The sequence below is a fragment of the Ornithodoros turicata genome, chromosome 4 (assembly GCF_037126465.1).
Source record: "Ornithodoros turicata isolate Travis chromosome 4, ASM3712646v1, whole genome shotgun sequence".
Taxonomy (NCBI): Eukaryota; Metazoa; Arthropoda; class Arachnida; order Ixodida; family Argasidae; genus Ornithodoros; species Ornithodoros turicata.
The window spans coordinates 2,490,713-2,513,362 of record NC_088204.1 but is presented as its reverse complement, the minus strand read 5'-3'; the positions used below and the strand labels follow the sequence as shown (position 1 = coordinate 2,513,362).

Genomic DNA, 22,650 nt, shown 5'->3' with positions numbered 1-22,650 from the left:
TGAGACATACAGCGTTTACTTGTTTACAATGTTTACAGTTTACTTGTTGCGTTCTGTATTCTATGTTAGCGCCGCGATGCAACTGTGACTCTGAGCGGCGTACAGATGTGGACAGATGGAGAGAGGACAGCAGGAAGGAGCGGGAGACAGGGGTGTTAGTGTGCATCCTGGGCCGACTTCATAGGGAACAGTGCCGACATTCGTCTGGAAAGGCTGAGACAGCACAGCCTGCGACAGGACTCGAACCCGTGCACCGCCTCCCAGTCTTCAGCACGACCTTGGGTACCATCAACTAGCAGATGCTTTTACCCACTCGGTCAGTGCAGCCGGTCAGTACCGGTTCTGCCCAGGGATCGAAACAGATATTTTGTTCGGTCCAGTACGGGTTTAGCTCCGTTGAACCGAAATTATGAGATTGAACCGGTTCAGAAAGAACACCCCCCCCCCCCCTCCCGCACACAAGTAGACAAAAAAAAAAAAAAAAAAAAGGTCTGTCAGACAGCGGTCGGGACATTTACAGGGATTGGAACCGTTACGTTTTTCGGTCCCGGTTTAACCGGTTCATGGGCAGTAATTTTGCTACATGAAAGCGAGCTTACGCTTACCGTATACACGGTTGTAAGAGAAAGGTGTGAGATAGCCGTTTCAGGTGAGTAAAAAAAAAAAGGGTGGGTCAGTAGTACAATTATTTGACCTCTGAACAGGTTCCCGAACTGGTAACCGTATGATTTTTTTTTTTTTCGGTTAGGTTCCGGTTCGGCTCAGGACAAGCAAAAAAATTGTTCGGGTTCGGTTCGGGTTCGTCAGAAAATAACGTTTTTTTTTGTTTTTTTGTTTTCGGTTCGGGTTCAGTTCCGCTCCGATCCCTGGTTCTGGCAACTACTGTTTGGTTTGGATGCACCGAAGAATCGGAGCGTGGTGCGCTTAGAAAGACACAAAGCGAAAGGACTCCGTTGACGGCGATATTTTAGCGAATATCTCGGAATACGTACTTACCGAAATGTTCGCATGGCGTCAACAAAGGTGGGCGCATTCAATGTCGCAGTTGCTTCAGTGCCAGGCTTCGCACCTGAAAAGAAGTATTTCGACCTGAAAGTTGCGAAAGCCATTCTAGGATACAGCATCCTGGTGATTGGTTCGCATTTCTTTCCTTCAAAAGGAAGCTCTTATAAAATCGTGTATCCTTGAAAATACCGTGTACTCTTCAATTGCTGGTACACGTACTTGAGGATACTTCGATAAGGAGAAGGATAATTAGGGATACTCCAACAATCATCTAGCTAGCAGTTACCCCGCATCATGATTATCTTTAAACGGCTAACATTTCCTATAGAGTCTGAGGAGAATATTGGTCCACCTCACAACCTGCAATATGTATACAAATGCTTCCAATGAGAACATATAAGATGAAGCGGGAGAACGGGCGATCTGTGGGTTTTAGGGCTTTTTCCAGTGCCCCTGCATGTACAGCACCACACTGCCACAGTATACCACGCTGACGTAGTATAGGAATAAAGGGAACCCTACACCTTGGCTCGGGACACTCATTCTGGAAACTGGCTTTCAGCGGTCCAGGGTGGGCCTTGTGGAAACGATACTTGAGAAGCAAATCGGGACCACTCTTCTACTCTCAGCAGTGCTCAGCAGCAGCACTAGGGTGTACCTTCCCCCCTTCTTCCACGTGGTTATTTCTCTTTCTTCTCGAATTACAAATGGATTTTTGAGGTTCTACCATCGGGGGATATCATCGAGGAAAAGGGAGAGGATCCTTTTGTTTCTTACTTTGTCATTTAAAGGAGGAGGATCATGTTGTAAAGGGGAGCAGTTCGGATAGCGAGTTTAAGGGGGGAAGCCGAAACGACTTTGTGGTTGAAAGGAGGACAAGGAAAATGGGGAAGACGGGAGGAGGATATTACGTAATTCGAACCAATGTTTTACTTCTGTTTCTTTGTCTCGTTCATGTGTCCAATCGGGACAACGCACACGTCGGGAGAGGAAAGTCACGTTGATGGCACGAGTTACGCGAACCTTGGAAATCGAGAGAGGCAGGACCAGGGTTGCCAGATTTGGCTGCCTTTTTAAACTGTCGGGACGCCGAAATTTGGGCAATGGCGAATTAGGCTATTTTCCGGTTACTTTTGCGAATACTTCTTCGCAATCATTTCAGATTTTTTTCTTTTTACCAAAATCGGGGTAGTTCTCATCGTACACCACATAATGCCGACGTACGCGCGGTGTATTAATTCCCGCTTAATTCCCTCGACGATCGGCTTTGTGTCTGACGGTACGATATCCTTCGGACTGTTTTGTCCGCGTGCTGGCGTTTTAGCACTCGTCGAAGAGCCCTTCATTCAATATAGGGTGGCTACAGCATTGGCTGTATGCAAGAGAATTTGGCTACTTTTGGCTATTTTCTCATTGCGCGTTGACGAAAGTTTTCAGGACTTAGACCTGGCAACCCTGGCCAGGGCAGGACGGTTCTTTTTGAGGAGGACCACTTTCCAGTTTCTCACTCTCTTCATGCGCACACAACCGTCGCCTTGCTGTTCATCTTCTTCTTTCTCTGGATTGCTTTTGAGCTGGTGTATGCTGTGGTTATCCGAAAAAAATTACACACTGAAAGGACAATAATTTCCTTTTTTTCACCGCCAGAAGCTTTTTTACTTGTTCTCGCTTATAATCAAACGCAGGTTTGAGTACAATACGTGGAACTATTATGTACTCATTTTATAACATTGTTGTAGTATCATCTAGAGATATAGTGTGTAGCACAGCGTTACCTTGGACTATACAGTTGCTCCGTGTTCTTGCTTGCTAGTGCAACGTCTGCTCGTTGCAAAGCACCCCATTCCCGCAACGACTGTCAACGGACAATCAGCAGTATTGAATAAATAATAAATACGTAAATCACGAGAGTCGACCCCTTGTCCATACAGAGCACAATAGCTTTCCCAAGCTAGAACTGCAAAAACAAAAGACAAGAGGTAGCTCTGTGGTGAAGCATGGGACCTCAAAACCAAAAGCCGCTGGTTGAAACTCTACTCGGTACAAGAAGTTTTTAAAAATCGACAAATTAGAATGCTGGGAAGGGCTTCCCAGAATTACTGTTTGTCCATTAAAAAGCTTCGAGCGCATTACAAAAAAAAATTCGTTGACGCTTTTGTGAGAACATAGTCTGCATTACAACTTGTTTTCTGTTTATGTTTTTTATTAGGATGCAGCACAGGTACCTCCACAATTGCACGAGAAAGAGCACCAGAGGCAACTATCTCAAGACACAGACGCCCGCCATAACGCCCAACAATATACCTCCAGTATTCCACGCGTGAAAGCTCCTCCACAAAGCACCAAGGACGTGGTGCCGTTTATGCTTATACCACGCTGCGGCCACTGTTGCCAGAGCCTACACTCGACCTTAGACGACAGCCTTTAGACCCCGTAAGCTTGTATCGGGCCGTTTTTATTGGTCAATAAAAAGCGGCAACCCCGTTTCGGACGTCGTGTTAGTACTACTCCTAATTTCTATGCGTTGCGCCATCAGCCTTATGCAGACCCGTTTACGTCTGAATATCTCGAGGGTTACTGCACTGTCTGTGCCTGTTTCAGAGCCGTGTCTGGGTTGATGAGGAATAATAAAAAGAGGCAGTCATTTCGGAGGTGCCGTGTACTGCGGTGAAGTGGCCTTGTAAAGGAGCGCGACAGCTGAGGAGCTAGTATAGGGTGGTCAGGCGTTGCGACACGTGTGCAATGGTTAACTTATGGCACGTTACAGTATTGTCGGGTTCCTTTCTGTGCAGGCGCGCAGGATGGTGAGAATGTATTGCTTTCAAAGGGACTGTAAGATGAAGTACAACCGCCATGCTTTTTATGTACCACCATAGACCTTGTGAAGACACACACACGAGTCATTACGTACCAGTTATTGACGATTTGCGTATGAATGAATTTAAAAAAAAAATTCTATTAAAACTGGCTTGGAGAACCAACCTCGGTGGTTAAAAAAAAAAAGAAAAAAAAACGACCTCGGTGGCTCAGTCGGTAGCGTGTTCGTCTCCTGATCTCGAGATCGCGGGTTCGAACCCGACTGAGCACGCCAGCAACTTGGTGGCAGGGTACAAGTTGCTTAGGCACGCCGTCTTCCGGGAAGGACGTTAAATACGGGGTGCCGTGTGGTGAGCTTTCATCGCACGTTAAAGAACCCTCAGGTGGGCAAAAGCAATCCACAGACCGACCGCTGTGCCGTCGTACATGATCTCAGTTGTCGCGCGACGTAAACTCCCATTTATTATTATTATACTGTCGTAACGTTATTATTATAGTATTATTATACGTTGTAACCTGAATAGACCCCCATCTATTGGCGCCCCCCCAAAAAATCCACACACGCACGCACGCACGCACACACACAAAAAAAAACAGACACAGGGAAATGAAGCTGCGCGGAAGCACACGTGTCACAGGTCCCGCAGGAACATCTCCGTGACCAATCCTGCGCTTATCACAGCTGGCTACATTCGACACCTTTGAGTGAATGATAAAACGTCCCGATGTGCAGATGGCGTCGTATATTACCGCTTTCTGATAATCTCCGGGTTCGTTTGTATCGCCGGACACGAAAGGCACTCACTTCTAGGACACCACCAACATCTGATATGGGTGAAAGCGGAACCTTGATGTCTCGCTTGCCCTTGACGACAATACAACTCCCTTCCCCGTCCATATACATTTCCTCCAGCATTGCTTGCCCAAGAAAGCGCGCGTTTCCAATGAAAGATGGAAGTCACTGAAAAGGTTAGCCAGGCTGTAGGACTCGAACCCACATCTTCTGTATTACCGGTCTGGGGCTCTACCAATTGAGCTAAGCTAACACACCTCCCCAGCGACTTCCAAGGGCGCGTCATCTGAAGGGACACATCAACCCCTCTCTCTCTCACTCATCCCCCTTTCACTCTTACATTTTCCTCACTCATACACACAATCATACGACGGGATCGACGCAAACGGCAACTGTTGAACATGAGAGAACTGATACTCTGAGGCTGGAACAACATAGAAAGGACAAATACACACAAGTACTTTGTCCTTGTCATTTTGCCTTATCCTCCGTCCTTTGTATGTTGTTCCAGTCTGAGAACATCACTTCTCGCACGTTTCCATACCGTTATGCAAAGAAGGAAACACGCTAATTAAATTCGCAGCGGAAATACGGGAATCGCTCGCCTTCAGCTACGCAGTCTTCGTGTCCTTCACAGAGACTGCGCCTCGCCTCATCTCTCGAATGACTGGCCGTTTGCCGACAAAAATCAAGATGCAATTTGCCGTCCCTGACTTTGAAGAGCGTGTCCATCTTGATGCCCGGATGAAAGGCCCCTCTATAATCTCCGTGAAGAAACGCGTACGCGGAACCGACGAATGCCAACACGTTGCTGTTGTTCACCTATACTGTTCTTGGCGATGAGATGTTGCAATTTTGACAAACACGCGATTCAACTATACAATGGCGGAGAATATATTTCCCGGAGGCAAACGAGGCGAAAATGGGCGAAGAAAGGATTTCTGGACTGAAGTGTTTGAATGGGTATGTGCGTGTGGGCGACTTAAGGTACACCCGGTTAGCTCCAGGGAGTCACTTCAACATCTTCTTCAACAACTTGGATGTTTGTCAGTTGCACTTTGGAATACGCGTCGTCTGAGGATGCCTATTGTACGTCTGAACGCCTGGTTTCATAAGACGTCTACCGGTGAAGCACGAGCAGACCTTCTCTCGGGCGCTTCTCTCTCTCTCTTTGTGATACCTTGTACGAACTGCGAAGCAACAGCGGCTACGAGCGGTGAGCAGATGTGGATAGATTTAGAGGGTACAACAAGATCGAATGGGAAGGTGTTAGTATGCGTCTTGGACGAATTTCAGGCTGAGCTTCGGGCGGTACACATTAACAAAAATGGTTTCAACTGTATTAGTTACCCCTTAGCAGATCTTACAGAAAGCATGAACAAGGACTCTGGGCAGCATGCATGAACTGAAAAACGAAGGAAGATAAGACAGGGTAGCAAAAGGAGAGCTGACACAAGGAAGAAAGTGTTGTAAGAAGGTGGTTATGTTGTGTGCTATGTATCGTCCCCTTGTACGTCATGAACATCTACGCTGTGCCGCCACGTGCCTGGAAATTTCGCCTGGTGGGTGGGTGGGGTGGGGTGGGGGTGGTGAGTAACTGCTTGTACATGGTTCGAGCCCCCACCAACGAGGAATTCGCTCAGCAACCGCCGCTGCTTTTCAGCGTCCAAGTATTTACTACTAGTTTCCTTCAAAAGGGACCATGCCCTCCTATTTCACACAGAAATACGTAAGTGCTTCCGAATTATATAGAAGGACGTAAAAGCGGATATGCATACCATCAATGCGTGATGCGCACAGTAAATTCTGAACCCATTTCGGGCGTAAATGACTTGTCCTATTATGGCATACACATTTTTTTGTCGAGGTTTCGCACCACACTCGCAGAAAAAAGGGTGGAGCACTTACACCTTTTAGGAGGTAACATTTGTCGCATATGTTGTGCCTGAAAGGTTGCAAAGTTCTACCTCACTCTCTGCCACGAACGATAGGGTTGCCACTTCTGATTCGGTGAGCGAGGGGGCCGTACGCCTTTTTGTAGCAATTTGGATATATGATAATTGCTTTTACCACCCTTTTACACCCTTTATCAGACGCTATGTTGACCTATAGGTAGTAACTATAGAAGTTACCACCTCTCACTCCCTTTTTGCTTAGAGTGCAGAAAGGAGTTTACAGTTTACAGAAGCGATCGAGTCTGTGAAAACACCATTCCGGCGGAAATAATCTGTTTAAAAATCCATTTCGAATAGGTGTTTCCCAAACACCTTTTTCCGGAGCTTTCCCAATACTGTTATTATGCCTTTCGGCTGAATATACGGGATTCATAGAGGCGTTTATTTACAAAGATGCCCCTTCTACGCGCCGAAACGTGTGAAAAAAAAAAAAAAAAATTACTGCGCACAACGTGTGTCTACATATTTCATGTCGTAGGATGGGTATCGTTGAAACCGACAACATTCATACATACTGACTGACTACTGAGGCACTCCATAACATCATGTACGCATCGCCTTAAGGACTTCCTCACTGCGCAACTTGTAACGATCCTCCGGGGAGTGTACTGGGAAGAAACGGAGGATAAGGGCACAGAATTTTTCTGCTCTCCAAAACAGCACTTTAGGGATTTAGAAAAATAAATAAATAAAGCAGCGTACACCCGCGCCTATACCAGTGGAATAGCGCTGCCCGTCTATGTGCTCTGGATGTATCTGGTTTTGGAAAAAGGGGGCCTGCGCCAACGAGATGACACGAGCGATTTTTACTTTTCGCAGCTATTTTTAGCGGACACACATCTAAGGGAGAGGAGGTGTGTTGTGGTCGCCGAGGGAGCCGTATCCCGGTTGCACGGATTTCGAGCGAAGCTGTATCAGCCCAAAGAGAAGATCGAAATTCGGGTTACTACATTCGCGCCCCTTCCTGCTTTATTTTGATCTTGCTTACGAAGCCTCTAAAGCTTTTATTTACAACGTCGGGTAACATGGTATAATAACAACCAGAAAAGGCTCCGCTAATATTGTTTGTGTTGTGGAGCATTCGTGCGATGTACCTATAAAGTGATGTATGTATGCTGTACGTATTTTTTTTAATAATTCCTATCCGTTCTTTGCCAGATCCGTTCTTCCCTTTCCGACAGATGCGGTCACAGTTCCTCCTGAAGTCGGCCCAAGGCTCACACAAGTCCCAACGCTTTCCTGCTCTCCTTTGCAGTACTCACGCCGCATAAAAAAGCGAAAAGATATTGCCACACACCTTTCACATATCTATTCTTACATACGTATATGTATGTAAGAATCGCGTGATTAAATCGTGAAATATTAAATAATAGACAACGCGACGAGGAGCTCAATATTTTTGTCCGCTTCCAAACCTCGAGACTCTTAATTATGGATGTTCATCACCGTCCTTCCTTGCCTTCTTCACTTACTTCTCTCGTTTCGCTAACACATATTCACTGACTGCTCCCATCCATCCAATTACCGATTAACACGCTCGGCTTCACAAAGACTCAGGACCTTCATCGCGTACAGCCTCCCCGATCGACGCTCTAAAATATTTCGCTTCTCTTACGGGACCAGACATATTAGAATGCACCCTACAAGCGAACGTATACCACCAGCACCAGCAGCAGCGCAACAGAATTTACAACCATAAGTAAATAAACAATATCCTCGACCGGAACCCCATAACAGTCATAATCTGGGCAGACGGAAAAACACACACTCTCCGCAGTTGCCTGAAGCAATCTCATATTCCTTCCACTCGCCCGAATTTACAACCGGGTCCTCCAGAACGGCCGTTCATTTTGTGTAGGAACCTTTCTCGGCATTGGCAAGAGCATTCGCTTATGCACTGCAACGAAACGAAAAACGCAATATGACGACGGCCGGTCAGTGGCGCCGAGACGACGAGACGGAAGGCGACGAAAGGACCGTCTCGGAAGGGGCCCTGATATGAGCTTTTCTTGGTGCGCAGTGATCAACATTTCCAGACTGAATATAAGCGAACAAATCACCGAGTGTGGACGATGACGGTGAGACGTCATAACATCCAGGTAGATGCCAGATATCTGCTCTCCGCCACAATATCAGCGGATGAAGCCCCCGGTGTCTGCTCAAGCCTGTCGTCTGCGTGCCATATGTCTCCGAGACAATAGACGATTTCAGAACATCCCAGTGCTCCTTGCGCACGCATTGCATCCTGGGAGCTTACTGAGTGGGGGAACGAAGAATAATCCCTCACGTTTCGTTTTCGCTGACTTTGACACGTCGTGGACAGTGGACCGGTAGGGGAGAAATCGAAACAGTTTGGAGGCCACCCGTTTCTTTCGTATTAGTAATCTCCCACAGTTCAAAGCGGCGCTAGGCACTCTGGTCTAGCAATTTGGCATCAGCGGACGTGAAACACAACGTGGTTTCGCAAAACCGTTTGTCTAAAATAATACCACGCACTTATTTCCCATTTTGTGTTACCGTCGTTTGCTATGGTATACCGCGTCGGTTGAATCGTTTTGGTAACGGATGAGATCGTTTCGCACTTCTATATCGTGGCTCGACTACTAGTGAATAAGGCCTAGGCATTGTCGAATCTAAACATACCCATCTCTAGGTTCCCAAATAAGCCATAAAAAAACTTATTTCAGTCAGTTTCAGGATGATACAAGCATTCGCAGGCCTCTGATGACTTTTGACGCTGGCTTTGGTCGCTACAACAAGAGCGAGCCTTGCTTGACGAATTCCATGTTTCGCAGAACGGGACAGACTTGTACGCATATCTTAAATGTACCGTGCGCTCTATCTTAAATAATTTTGGGAGTAACTCGGTGCCTTACAAATACATTTAAAGGGAGTATTTACTATATCAACTTGTACAGAATATTTATTTCACTCGTTGACCACTTATACACTTTTTAGAAGTAACCTGAGTTCGAATCCTACCACCTGTGTGAGGTTATCAATGCGTTTTCCTGCAGACTTTCCAGACAGATGTTTGCACAGTACCCCTTATGTCGGCCCAGGACGCATCCTAACCCCTCCTTGTCTCCCACTCCTTCCTGCTGTCCTTTCTCCAACTGTCCACGCCACTCATAGGCACAGTTGCTTCGCGGCGCTAACACGGAATTAAAAAAAAATTCAAAACAATAAATAAAGGGGCATACCACTCCTCACATGACAAGACTGAGCCTAACGTCTTTCGCGATGGACGGGCACTAAGTTATACTGCAATGAAGAGATAAAAAAAGGGCGCTCGTCAGCGAGTCTATGAAAGACGCGATCCCAATCAAAATGACTGCGCACTCCATCTTCCTTGAAAGCTGCAAAACTTCCCAACCACCAAAGTGCTACTTATTACCATCGCCTATACATAGTTCTTTAGAGCGACGAGAACAGCCCCCGCGCCATCCATCTTCCATTCACCCGATAACGTAATAATTAAAAACGCCGACGCACCCGTAATGACTCCAAGTCCCAAGCTCTCTCTCACACCAAATGCTTTTTTCAAGATCCGCCTTGTCCCCTTCTATACACAAAAGTGGGAGAAGCTAGGCCTAATTGAAACTAATAACCAAACGCCGATCACTTAAAAATATCGCACTTACACTCTCTCCCTCTCGGCTCTATATTTGCTTTCGTGCTTTTAAATTTGGACGCCGAGATACCGACGATAGCGCCCTACAGCGACCCATGGCCGCACGACGGCAGGCTATGTGGCCGTAATTGGAGACGACGTCATCCGTTTCGAAAAGTGAATGCTCGCATAATTAATCAGGGAGCTCCCCGAGGCAAAAACGTTCAATATCCAAGTTCACAATCAATGTTTGTTGACTTTTTTGCGTTACTCCTCTTTAGTGTAGCGACGTTTGCGCGTTCCGAACACCCGCGCGCACTACTCGGTCCGTCGTCCGTGGCTCAACTGTAGGACGAGGTTTTGCAGTTTTAATGCGTTAGCATTAGAGTCCCCGGTACGCAAGAATCGCGGCGTGGTCTGTCTGTAGCCACGGTGCGCATGCGCGGTGAGTGGAGAGGGAAGGAGGGAAGGGGAGGGCGCGTGGAGAACGGCGACGCGACACTGCGCACCGGCCAGTGCAGCTGTGGTTGTCATGGGTTCAGACGCGTTAGCGTGGTCGCGCCATGGGTCTTGAAAGCTGTGCGTAGGAGCACCGGCGAAAGAAGGCAGAGGCTCCGAGACAGCGCCGCCAATCTGAGTTCAGAAGAAGCCCGAAAGGCTCGTTCGGCTGCGGATGCTGTCTTGCGTTAGCGTTGTGCAGGGTCGTGTGAAGGATTGTGTAACGTTTGTCAAGGGTCGTTGAAGCGATGTGTAGCGTTGTGAAGGGGAGTTCCAAATGGGGTTTCAAGTTTTCATGCTAACGCATATCCGTCGGATCCACCAATGGATCGACCATGTTTTTTGTTCTTGCAATTTCCTGTCGATTCCTTTTTTTTATGGGAGGAGGGCTATTCCATCAGGAACAATAAGATGCGGATTATATGGCAGAAAATGTGCTCCCTTTTTCCAGTTTTATTGCCCCGTCGCTGAGCTTGGGCTTCACTGTAACGCAATACTTTTCGCTTCACAATGGAAGGAAACGTTACGTAACGTCAGAAAGAAAGTTCCAGGGAAAATTGGATGCACATTGATGCGATCAGATGAGCCGCAGTTTGATGTTACCAGAAGGCAATGGCCCCATGCAGTGTACTTTTCGGGATGAAACAATCGCTGAGTGGGAGCATAATGATTTCCTTTTCTACCGGGTATCATGTGTCGTGAACGAAAAAAAAAAAGATATTTCAAACGACCACAGCGCCAGCGAGAACAACGACGTTGCAGAAAAACAAAAGCTCCATTTCAAGTTACCCAAAGCCGAGTAAATATGGTAACCTGATATTCCACCATGATTTTGCGAACATAAAGATTACGATACATTGCAAAATAAACAAAGTGGCACTTGAAAGCAGCGAAAATGCGGCGAAAAATCGTCGTTCATAGCCCGTTTTTCTTGTTTATTTTCTTTCCTTTTTTTTTTTGATCCCGCGTTGTCACCGCGAAGTAACCGCGACGAAAAGCGTTGAACAAACAGGTCCACTGGAGGCAGGACAAGCAAGAGGGAGTGGGAGGTCAGTATGCACGCTGGGCCGACTTCGGGGAAAATTTGCACGAAAACCCAGGAGAACTCCAGCCGCCAGCATAAGCGCCACCAAGTGACACAAACGTACCCTAGGGTACAAGCCATCACTGCAACAAAGCGCACACACAATATAGTTCCCCTTGCACGTTGTCCACTGAATTACTTTCGTGTCCGAGTCGAAACGGGAAATGATTCTTCTCCCAGCGGGAGATTCGGCATTAACCGGGGAAAATTGCCGAGAGTGGACCACATCGGTATACTGGCCGGTTTCGAGTACAATGACGACGAAAGAGTTAATGACATTCGGAAGGCGTCAATCAGGTGCGATTTATGTCGCGTGTCGCGTTTTAACTGAACCACGCCTGCGATCTGTTTCTCGGGGTGGTACGCGTGCAGAAGGCAGCGGAAGGTGAAGCAGGGTTCAGGTATTATAGCGCGTAGGTTTAATAGGAACATCTAAATGCATGGATTTTTGGGGTGGATTCCTCAATAGTGTTATTGCGAGTTGTGAATTCACTTAGTGGAAGGAACAGACATTAGGAAGTTTTACAATAGAGGACATAATTTTAGCGAACCCATTAAAAGAGGTGTATATACAAAGGACACAATCGCAGGCAACGAAGGCGAGCATGGGCGTTCCCAGGGTTTTTTGAAGGTGGGGTCAAGTGCCTCCTGGGGGGGGTCAAAGCGTATCGCATCCCTCGCACCTCCGTCCCTGAACTGTGCGGGTGTTCAGAGGTTCATATTATTATGTCATTTGCGAACAACAACTTTATTTGAGATTATTAATGGGGAGTTTCATCGCCAGGGGGCGATACTCTAAGCCAGTAAAGCAGTGTAATGAGTTCAGTAATGGACCAGCTCCCGTGGCATAGTGGTTAGGATGATCGCTTTCCACGCCGAGACTGGGAGGTGGCACGGGTTCGAATCCTGTCACCCGCTGTGCTGTCCGAGGTTTTCCCTGGGTTTTCCCAAGACTTTCCACACGAATGTCGGCGCAGTTCTCCCTGAAGTCGATCCAGGACGCATACTAACCCCTCTGTCCCCAACTCCTTCCTACTGTCCCCTCTCCATCTGTCCACGTCGGTACGGCGCTCATTGCCACAGTGGCTTCGCGGCGTTAACACGAAAAAAAAAAAAAGTCGACAACAACGAAAAATTTCATTCGGTTTTATTGCTGTAATTTAGCATGGAAGTCGAAAAATCCCAGAGATTGAGTATGTCACCCACTGCCGGCCATGGACGCGCCCCCCCCCTGGAGCCCCCCCCCCCCTCTATCGCGTCATCATCACCTCTTCATCCTCGTTTCACCCGGAGTAGCGAGTTAAGGGTGAACGCGCGGAGCTATGTTTATGTGAGTTTTTTTCTGGGAAACAAATTGCACACATCAAAACCTTTCGCGCTATTCGGTAAAATGACACGTACACTTTCATCCAACGTCTTAATCTGAATTTTTTTTGGATGGCCCTTTGTACTCCTTTAAGTAATAATAAAAAAAAAGAACCATTAAGACTAAACACACACGCGTATATATACTTGGAGAGCTCCATCGTGCCAATAAACGCTCAAAATTTACGTCGGGCTCCTAACCGTGACAAGCCCCTGCAACGAACGACCGTCACCTGATATAATACTACAGCCCAACTTGCGCTGCCCGTAAACCTTCTCGCACGTCGACATACGTCGCGATTCATCATTGCCGTCTCCGTCCCCCTGGCGAGGGCCGCATGCCCGTGTTTGCCTTGGCACCTCAATGCTTCACACTTTGGATCTGTTTGTTCCAGCCATTCTCTACCACGTCGGTCACGTCAGGGATTTTCAACGGCGTGCTTCTAACGAAGTTCCGCTAATTTTGGCCCAGCCGTGCTGTGTAGAGGAAGCGTGTGCAAACTTCCTGGTGCAGCTCCTTCGTTGTTGGGTAACACGTGCGTGCTCCTAAGAAGCGGGTGAATACATGCAGCTGAATGTACAGCCTTTGTGCTAACAACTTCCCTCCGAGTGTCAACTGATGTCCCGTGTAGCGGGGAGGTTCATTGGAAGATGGAGAAAGTGACGATAACCATCCGATAACATGCGTGCGGCCATTTTTGTTTTCCTTATCTCGTGTAAATAAAAAATAGGTGAACTGAGAACGAAAAGAAAAAAGTAACGTAAAGCACCGCAAGGAATGCAGAGCGATGAACAACACGGACAGAGTGATACAGGACCCCGCTGAGCTTTATTTGCACAATAACTTTTAAACACATCTTACCTCTCAATGTTGTTACCCCTTTCTCTCACCTTACCAGTTGACGATGATGATGATGATGGATAGAAGAAAAAAATGGGGAGGTGAGTGACGACTAAGTCGGATTGCGCTACCCCAGTACACCTACGTAGAGCAAAAAATAAAAGTTCCAATGTTCTTTTGGAAGTCAAGTGCCTCAGGGGGGTTGTGAGAGGGAAGATCTTGCGAAAATAAACTCTGAACAGTTGAAAGTTCAGCGGGTGTACTGTATCTTTGTGTCCGTGTTGCTTATCACTGTGTGCTCCTTGTCATGATGTACTAACTACCCCAAATTGCTACTATCTTAACATATATAGAGCATGCCAGTGGATAGGAAACGCAAAGGTGGATATGATTCCTGCCATATCCTCCCCCCTCCCCCAAGTAACTTCGTGTCCTTTATCGCGTCACGTGTTTCTATGCCGGATAGTACTCTGAGAGATCGCCCGGTGGTCATTAGATAGAGAGTTCCAGTCTACTGTCTCCCATGCTGCCGTTTCGCAGGATACCAGCATGTATATACTGTTGGGGACACGGTTAGCTAAAATCGCCCGTTAGTACATAGCTGCCCCCATATTACCTCTGTTGCGCTTGAAAGTGTTGTGCCAATACGGTATTTGAAGGTGGACCATGTAGCTGCGCGTGTTTATTACTCGAAAGAAATAGTCTCGCAATACCTGGAGATTTGAGATAAACCGCCGAGTGCTGATTTTAGAACAGCCCCTACAGTACTATGGTATGGTACAAGCTGTCTTCCTTCCCCAAGGATATTTTAAATACAGGGTGTCGTGTGCTGAGATCGTCAGTGGCATCGCTTTGCGGGTATATATACAGTGTGGTATTCACGTGGAAGCGTTCTGAGGGACGGCGATGAGGTAAGGCATGGAGGACAACACAGCCTGGGAGGTCCGGACGAAACGCAGGTCCGTGTAATTGCATCAACGTGACGTGAATCCTCTCCGTCACGCAAATATTCGCCGCCTGACCCCGACGGCTTCGTTCCACACTGCATGGGATTCCCCCATTCTGGCCACTACGACTTTCCGTGATCTCACACCTTCTTTTTTTTTACCGTCTTGCATAAGAAATTAAGGCGAATTAAGACGAGATATCGCCTTCAATGTGGGGCCGTGCACGGAGAAAAGAACAAGAAAAGGAAGCTTCATTAACAGTGCGCTCAAGGTTGACCCGCGCTCAGGTTATCCTCCGGTGAAAAGAAAGAACGGAAGAAACTACGTGATGATAAGCGGTGGATGGAAGGAAGGGCACTTATCGGTGGAGTGTTTCGGATAGCAACTGTAGCTGTAGGAAGAAGGCACGGTTGCACGGGTACTCCATCCAGGGTACCCAATACATTGCGGGATCAGACCATGGAAAAACAATCTACTGGGAAAAAATATTCTCGAGTGAAACTCAACATAAGGCTAGAGAAAAGATTTAAAAATTTGCAGGGTATCGAACGCAAAGAATAATTCCATAAGCCTTCGTGAGTTTAGGGTCAGCTGATGGCCTCTAGAACGTCATGAGCACCGTGGTGAACGGGTGGACATTGGACTATGTCGTCCAGCTCTTGACGTGCGAAAAGCGTTTCAGATGAAGAGTGTTTTCTTTCTCTTTTTTTTTTTTTTTTTGCGAAGCGAATGGGCGTATTCCAAGTTTTATTTTGTTTCAGTCTCAAACAAAATTTAAGTAGTCATTTTCAATCGGTTACTTCAAAGTGACAGCTACTAAAACCGACGAGGAAAAACGAACGAAAAAAAGTACGCGTCTACTTCAGGTTGATGGCTGCAAGCGATCGTATAACACCGAAACCAATCAGGTTGCACGGGGAGACATTTCTACACCTCATCACGTGTAAATCCCGACCGATCCCCACCATAAAGAGCCCGACACACGCCTTGCAACAATTACTGCTGCACACACCTATTACAGCGATCCCGCTTTAAACGATGCGACAATAAAAGAAGCACCCATAGGTCCCAGCCAAGCATTTCCAGCTCGGCGCACAATCGTTGCGATCCTCGCGGCTCTAATTTGAAACAGACACGCTGAGAGCAATGATGCCCCTCCCCTTTCCTATAACCCAAATAAAATTGGCGTAAAAACTCCTATATCGTTAAGCAGAGAGGAGGTTCGCGTCTTTCGTGCTCCATAGACGATTTAGCCAGTGGGGTTCGAGTGTGCCAGGGCGTCGTATCGGTCGTAAAGAAATCGACCAAGTTGCGCGGAAAATTGGGGCCCCCCGATTATAAATTTGGTCGCTTCTCGTTTTCTTTCACGGCTCGTCGTCGTCGTAGACGCCGTTGGTGCCCCCTTTCCCCACGCAAAGCCCTTGGCTGTGAAGGAAAGGCTCGTCGAAGCAAGCGAGCGCTGCATCTGTATGGTGAGCGCAAATAGGCTCGCGTTGAAATGAGTGAATGGGTTCTGTTGAGTGTGTTCCGTTATTAAGTTGCGCCCATAAAATGGCTACGTTTTCCCTGGAAACAAATTGAATTGGGTCGTCGCGTTGCTTTCGCAAGATGCCCTCCACGCGAGCTGATTGTATGTAAGGAATTGGAAAGATGTGCAATGACCTGAGTGCAATCCTTGCGAGCTCATAAAGACGGGATTATATGGGCTTAAAACTAAGGGTTCTCTGCCGATAGTTCTTCAACAGTTTCGCGGACTGAGCCAAAAGGCTGATGACGATGTGTCCGTTGTTCCTTACAGAAACGGCAGTTGAGCAAAGATCGGCGAGTGCCACAGTGCCACGAATCAAACCCACGACGCTCAAACGGGTGGCTTTCTCAACGAGATCACGTTGAGTTGTTGACGAGAGTGTGATAACGGCCTAGTGCCAACTTGGTGATTTTTATCAACTGCGACGACTTCGCGACTTAGCGGATCACTGCTTAGGCCTTGCTGAGGCCTAAATATTGTGTTTGTCCTAACTGTCGTTCCAGACTGAACAATTTCCATTGATCTCCCCTTAGAAGTTGAATGACGAAGCTCTCGGACTTGGAAGCTTCCCTCGTCCTGGGTTCAGTATGAAGCATAAGATCACCCTACAAGCATTAGACAGATAGCACAAATGCTACACTACGTGGGTTTCACTGTAGAAAGGAATGTGCGTTTTTTATTTGAAACATATGCTGAGGTGTATACTTATAGATTACCACGCGCGGTGTTATAAGAGGATAAGCGGTTCGGTATACCCTGTGCTTCTGTAATAAATTTCTACGTAACTGCATGGAGCACATCCCTGCCGCTCGTCTCCGGACCCTGGACCAACATCCTATATATACAACACCGCCGTGCCCTGCAGATTTTCCCACAAGACACGTACTTTATGTATTCCAGTGCGTGTCTTCCTTCATTTACAGGGACCTTTACGAATTACCGAAGATGCTGACGCAGCTTTAGAACTATACACTCTTAGAAATAAACTTCAGCACATAGCACGCCCCTAGGCAACCATCATCCCGAATGACAACGTACTCGCTCCTGATTTGTTGAAAACGGGAGGCGGAGCCTTTTCTATTATATACGTTCATCGTCCGGAGAACCGATTGTGCAACTGCGGTTGAGGAAATCGCGCACAACAAGACGTTACTGTGCTCCGATGTTTTTATTTTACGCCAAGTCTTAGACGATATCAGAGAAGAGAGACTGCAATCTGTGGGTGCGGAGTGCACTGCCTTGACATCTTCAATCTGAACTCATATTCCACCACGACTTATATATAAATCCCTCACCCGGCCTGTCGGTGACGCGTCAGTAATATGTGCTGCAAACTAAAGACGAAAAGGCGGAAGCGAAACGCGCCAGACGTCCCGGCTCTTGAAGCATCCTATTAAAGGCGTCTCGATGACTCTGATAGGATTACGAGAAGCCGCTGTCAGAGAGGCTTTTGCATGTGTGAACGGTGGACACTGTAATTGGCTGAGCGGGACGAGATGTCGCTACCAGCGGCGGCTTTGGACAACCAAAACAAGCTCAGCGTGGATGAGGAAAAAGGGGCGATCGAGAAGAGGTCCAGAAGGAAGACGATTTCATTCGACCACGGGATAGTAATCGTGCCAGTCAGTTTCAGATGGATGCGAGGGAGTCGGTCACATGCGCATGTCTGACTCGCAATAACCGTCCAAAAATTTGGACATGCAGCGATCCGGTGATCCTTTAGATTGAATGAAAAGCCTCAAGCCGTTGAGCCACCCCCATCGTCCCCTGCCACTTTTTCTTTTCCTTTTTTGCTTCTTTTTTCTCTTTTTTTTTTCTTTTGGGAATAGCAAGTCGGCCTTGGCCTGTCTGACCTTTCCCCCTTTCTTTTTCTTTAATAAACATATCCCTCTCCCCCTCATGTCGCAGTTCGCCGGCCGATCGTATAGTACAGTCGTTGCAGGCGATAACATAGCTACATATACCGGGAATCAATTTGAGAGTTTGTACGGTTTAAACCAATAATTTCTACTTAATTAAACCTAATGTTTCCCACGCAAATAGATAAGTCAGGTAGACGTCGATAAGCACCCTGCTTTAGATTCCGGAGAAAAGTGCAGGCTCCTCGACAACATTTGATGCTATCGTAAGGTTCGAGATGATAGTGAGTTTTAGTGTATCGTACGTTGTCTACTTTGCGTACGTAAGGAATAGCGTGTTTAAAACACGATTCTCCGCCAGGTGACGGGGTGGCGCTACCAGTTAGCACAATTATAACAGTAGTCCTCCGCAACGCGTAAAGCAATGTTTATGTGTTGCGCGTGTGTTCGATCTCTAACGCTCTTTCCTTTTCTTCTTTTCCTTTCTTCCCCCATTTTCCATTCCTTCTTCTTTTTTTTTTTTTAATAGCAAGCCGACCTCCGTCTGGCTGACCATTCCTTTCTTTTTTCTTAATAAACATATCCCCCTCCCTAACGCTATCCCCTCCATACGCAAAGGCAATAGCGTATATATGTCGTATACCGTTCGTGGGCGCCACACTCTCCATTTTTGCCCTTCGTTCCACCAAACCAACATTTTTGTGCGCGATGGAGACAAATTAAACTGTAATCGAACGCAGCCAGTTTTCATAAATCACCGGGTCATTTTAAACATCCATTGAAACATGTGCCGTGACTTCTAAAGCCAGTAACCTCTCTAGAGCTCAACGACTATAATTCCCTCATCGCATCCAATGCTCATAATGCGCTAACGATTTCCGCCCAAATGAATTTCCGCGTTAATCTCGGGAAAGGGGCGTAAATACAGAGAAACACCCGCGTTTCCACAAAAAGAAAAGCGAGCCCCTGATTTACCTGTGGGCCAGTTCGTTATTTGTAATAATGGCATGGCCTATATTGTTCGCTCGTTAACTTCGTCTATGAGAGCATGACGAGAGAGACTCGCTCAGGCATAAGGTCATTACGGATTACGGGGCAGCGCATTGCCAGCTTTCCTAACTATATTTAGCGAACTATATGTGGCTGGAAGAAGTGTGCACAGAAGCTTTTGTTTACGGACCGCCAACCACTGAGCACACCCTGTGGCAGTTTGGGAAAAAAGTTGTTAACGGGTTCCGGGCTCTGAAGCTGTGGCTCGTCGCGGAGTGAAAGCTTAGCTATATGTACTATTTTACGATTAATTGTATATGGTAGTTGGCTTATTAGCGTTGAAGTTGCCGTTTCAAAAGGTGAAGTGTAATTGTTTTCGTAATTAATCCACGTAATACACGTAACTGATTCACACACCACCTCGCGTGGTATAGTGGTTAAGATGATCGCTTTCCACGCCGAGGCTGGGAGATGACACGGGTTCGAATCCTGTCACCTGCTGTGCTGTCTGAGGTTTTCCCTGGGTCTTCCGAAGACTTTCCAGACGAATGTCGGCACAGTTCCCCCTGAAGTAGGCCCAGGACGCCTACTAACACCCCTCTCCCCGCAACTCTTTCGCAACTGAACACTCCTCAATGCCACAGTGCAAGCCACTGTGGCATTGAGGAGTGTTCAGTCACCCTCCCAGGTGTAGATCGCTCGCTGAGTGACCCCTGGTTTGCCGATTCCGAACGGTGCGCAGCTACCCAGAGCTGACGAGCCGCAAACACGGCGAAACACGTGTCCTCTGGTGCTGTCGCATCGTTCCATGAGTATCTATCTATCTATATATATATATATATATATAGCTGAAATGAAAATTGAAACACAGACTACGAAGGTGCGGGAAGTAAGAAAAAAGGGATAATTTATTTACATTTAAGATACTTGGAATGCTAAAAGGGTTGTCTACGTTACGGCGGAGGCTCCGCCTTCGTCAGGACCTGACGAAGACCTGACGTCCTGACGAAGACGAAGCGCCGTAACGTAGACAACCCTTTTAGCATTTCAAGTATCTTAAATGTAAATAAATTATCTCTTTTTTCTTACTTCCCGTACCTTCGTAGTCTGTGTTTCAATTTTCATTTCAGCTACATATATTCGCGGTCGTCCGAACCCCATTCACCAAGTATATATATATATATATATATAAACTTGGAATGCAACCTGTTCATAACCGTCTTTTGATTTCTTTCGGCATGGTGGCGGTGATGAAAAGATTTATTTCTTTCGGCATAACATAGAGCCAAGTGTCCCTTTAACCTATATCCGTGTGTGACGCGTTAAATTCATTCGCACTCGACGCACGTAACTGATTAACACAACTGCACCATTTTGCTCACCATGTACTTTCCTAGCTGTCCTCCCCACAACCGAAAACACTGCACTCTACCCGAATCCATATCTTCCTCGGACAGTCCATATCGAACCGCGGCATCATTGTATTACAGCAGCGCCAACCATTAGCATCGCCTTCCACATTCCGACCTTCTTCTTATCTTATCGTTTTATATATCACGTACACTTCTCATATACAGTCAATTTTGCTCGGCTCCGCAGAGAAAAACAAAGCGACCAACAAAAGTGTAGGGGAGGTAATATTGATAAAGTGAGGCACCGGAAGCGGATGGGCTCCGAAGAAAACGGGCATCTCGGTCCGGGAGCATAAATGTTTGACACGAAACGTCAGGGCTCCAAATAAATGGTAGCGTGTACCAAGATGGACGTCAGCTAATATGACTGGCCTGGCTATCATGAATGATATTACCACTCAGACAGCAGATGGCTGAAGATGTGTGGCTCCGTTACGGGAACATGCTTTGTATAAGAGATAAACTGAGACTTTCATCTTTCATCGATGCTTTGTATTTTCGCGTGAATATTTCGGTGATACGTATATGAGTCTCCGAGGTCACCGTAGAGGATGATTCAAGGACGCTCCGTCCTTGAAGGGAGGGATACGGGAAACTTCAACAGCAAAATACTTTCTAAAAAAAACTATTACCCTGCCGATAACGACAAGCAAAGCTGTGGTTCCTACAATAGTATGTGTGAATGTGAGACTACAAGAAAGACTGAGCCCGTGGCTTATCCAGGATCCCAAGGTAGAGGGGGTGGGTGCAGAAAATTTTTAGGTGGGGGAGGGGGTCATTATTACTGTTGTGACAACAGTTGAACGTATCATAATTCATAACAGACATGTGTCTAAATCTGAAATAGCAGGGTCGCCCTCTGTAGGAGAAGTTAGGGGGGGTGTCACCAAACATTTGGGGGAGTAAGGGGACGTAGAGAGGGAATTCTGCATAAAACACTCAGCTGAGCCTCGAAGAAAGGATTACATTTCAATGACGGTGCTGAGAAGATTTTGTATGCTGCCTTGGATTGTGCGCAAATAAAATGAATCGATATCGGAAGGGAAAGAAAAACAAAAAACGTCGATTGTTCATTGGAAGCCGAAATACTTTGGCCACATCGAGACGACAGGACACATCGGACTCATGGACACAGAAACAACGGTCATGTGGAGTCCAGGAGGGAACTGCGTCTATGTTTGTTACTGCTTTGGTTTGAGACATTCAGTAGGTCCAGAATAACACTAAAATTATCCGGCATTGCTATTCTAAATTTTGTCCAACGTTGAGGACGTGTTGATTTATACAATGCAGAAGCAACGGTGGTGTCTGTTGGATATCTACCGTTGAAAACCTAGTGTTGAATTAACGTTTCTTATGCACTCGAAATCTACGGTTGATAAGATATGGTAGAAATAGCGTTAGTTGAGCGTTAGAATTCTACATCCAACGTTATTCAACGTTAGACAACGTAGTTTCTACCTTCCACAAACACTCGGTGTTGACTGGGCAGTTTAAAGACATGTAGCACAGTAAACGCAAATTAGCGAAGAACGAGAGATGCTAGAATTCTGTTCCACGTTATGGAACATGTATGGAACACGCAATGGAGTTCCAATTGTTCTCTGTGCAACCCACATAGCGCAGGACCCACAAGTTCTCCAATGCCTCTTTGTGTCGTACCATACTACAACACCAACCCATTCTATCCGCGCGATGACAGCAGGCGGGACGTGCAAAACAGTCAGTATTCTCCTCTCCATATTGTCAAAGGTTGTTAGGTAAGGACCTCATTAAATATGGCAGCAATAAGATGGGAAAAACACTAAAAGCTACCCCCATACCGCACTTTTCACTCCCCCAGAACAAAGAGTGCGCACCCCGTTTATTTTTGTCGCTCTTTTCGAAACTTCTTCCCCTTTCCCTCGGCGGCCAACTCTGAAAGGACATTTTTTCTTTTTTTC

General features: G+C 46.8%; 1 protein-coding gene across 1 annotated transcript in view; it reads right to left on the bottom strand.

The window, feature by feature from the left end:
- The window catches only part of LOC135390658 (latrophilin Cirl-like), a 472,208-nt gene that overhangs the window by 319,506 nt on the left and 130,052 nt on the right, over positions 1 to 22,650 (bottom strand). The window contains exon 5 of the mRNA XM_064620454.1: positions 997 to 1,069. The gene's annotated coding sequence lies outside the window, so the exon portion shown is untranslated. The remainder of the gene's footprint in view (positions 1 to 996; positions 1,070 to 22,650) is intronic.